Raw genomic sequence first — 2,199 nt, forward strand, 5'->3', positions numbered from 1 at the left:
GAAACAGCTACCACAAAAAAAGTGTCTCCCCCATAACTATTTGAAAGGGGTAAAAAGGTGAGATTAGAGGTTTGATGATGCTAATATGAAAGGAAATTGAGTATTGTATTTCTTATTTTATACAACTTTTACTCTTCATGCAAATAGTTATAGTCAAGCCCATAAAAGTGTAATCCATGGCATTTTAAAGCCATCTTTGTAATTATTTAAAAGGGCCTTTTAACAATTTTAATACAAAGGTCTGTGCTGTATAAGCAGTCCTCTACTGTGTATTATAACAATAAGGCTTACTTTTAAAACAAAGACTAAGTGGGAGTTATGAACCACTGGATTTAACAAACATTATTTACAGTTGCTTTTTGCATCTTTTTTGTTTGTTTGTTTTTGGGATCTTCCACTACATCAAGGTGGCTCAGTAGCTTGGAGTTCTTCATCAGATTCTTCCTCTGACTCTGAATCACTATCAGAGTTATCTGGACTTTCAGTATCAGGTAAAACATCATCATCATCGTCATCATCATCATCATCATCATCTCCAACCACATCACTTTCTGCATCATGATCTTCTACCTCACTGAAGCTAAGTCCACAAAGTCATTGATATCTGCCTGACAATTCACTGTCCATACTATGCTGATATTGAGACTCCAGTTCTTCACTAATTTTCTTGTCTTCTTCCCCTGATTGGGAGTAAGCTGTTGATTTGTGATCTCCTCCAACAAGATGATCAGTATGTTCTTTCTTTCCTGCTCCTTAAGTCTTAAGAACTTTTGTTTTCTTTCTTCATTACCCCAATCTGCTGCTTCCCAATTCCTAGATCCAAGATCATCATTTGGAGAGGATGAATACTTCACCCCATGCGAATGGGACTCCCTGGCAGCACTCAGCATTGTGGGGACCCCGATGGGATACGCTGAACCCACTAGTTGTTCTCTACAGCCACAGCTCCAGCACCCTGCAAACTCCCTCCGGCCCAAGCAGTGCCGCTTAAGAATGCGAATGAACACATGTTTCATTTGACTTCTGCTTCTTTGAAGTTTCCTTGGCACAGTCAGATGAACTGAAAGAGAATATGCAAAACTTTATTCATGTTATTTAGATTTAGTAGTTTTCTATGATTCTGAAGAATCATTTAAACAATGTACCTATAAACAAAGCAAAGAATTACAATATTTTGAAATATCTATTATATGAACTGGTTGTTTTGATCACTCATTAAAAAGAAGGGAGAAAGGATTTTGGCAAAGTTTATATACTTTTCACAGTGCATCTTGTATTCAAGATAGTATATGTTCCTGTTTATTAAAAGAATTTTTTTAACAGGATATTTATATATAGGCAACACAGATAGCTCATTATGTTTTTATTTTGAGCACTTTGGGATTTTCCAAAACTACTGTTTCTTTTATATGCTCTGATCATTTGCTAGATAGAAGAATCCGCTTTAAATCTCTGACACTGTTTATATACCACTACTTACTTTTTTCAAGGCAATTCATGACTACAATATTTTGATTATTCTCTATGTACAGTTTTGATACTATTCAGTTTCAATGTTGAGAAAGAGGAGCTTAAGATATATTACCATGATTTTTTCTGCCTTGGTACCTATATAAAACCATATTTTAATGTGGTAACTCAGTGAATATTAATACAGTCCAAGCATCCATTGCAGACGCACTATGCAACATTATTGTTTTTATTGTGTGATATATTGAATAACAAAGTGTATCAAGTCAATAAACTGGGGAAAGATTATTTGTCATACAGGAAGATGCTTTAGTCCTTGTTTTTTAGCTTTCTATTTTTGGAAGGAAGAAGTAAAACTTTATGTTCATCATGTGTGGAATGGGTAACTCCTCCCATAATACTGTGACCTCAAAGCACCCTCGAGATACTCAATATTGATTGCTTGATTTGTAACAAAAACCTTTGTTGTGTTGTCTATACAGGCCTCACTGATATTCTCAGGGCCTATCCATCACATCATATCGATCTACACTTCCAATAGCATAGTAATAGGCAGAATAGATTTTGATGGTCCAAGATTAGTGAAATAATTTAGTAGAGAAACACTTCTCGATTCACTAACATTGGCACAGAAAGCTTGATGTTTCCATAGTGTATAATTTGTTCCCATTGCTTTGAACACAAACTAAGGAAAGCACAGTGCAGTTTTTCAGTTTTTCTATTCTGTCT

The 2,199-nt window shown here is 35.2% G+C and overlaps 1 pseudogene; it reads right to left on the minus strand.

The window, feature by feature from the left end:
* Positions 1 to 316: 316 nt before the first annotated feature.
* On the minus strand, positions 317 to 1,016 carry LOC102963104 (annotated as a pseudogene).
* Between the last annotated feature and the right edge of the window lie 1,183 nt (positions 1,017 to 2,199).

Source organism: Panthera tigris, chromosome X, assembly GCF_018350195.1.
Source record: "Panthera tigris isolate Pti1 chromosome X, P.tigris_Pti1_mat1.1, whole genome shotgun sequence".
Taxonomy (NCBI): domain Eukaryota; kingdom Metazoa; phylum Chordata; class Mammalia; order Carnivora; family Felidae; genus Panthera; species Panthera tigris.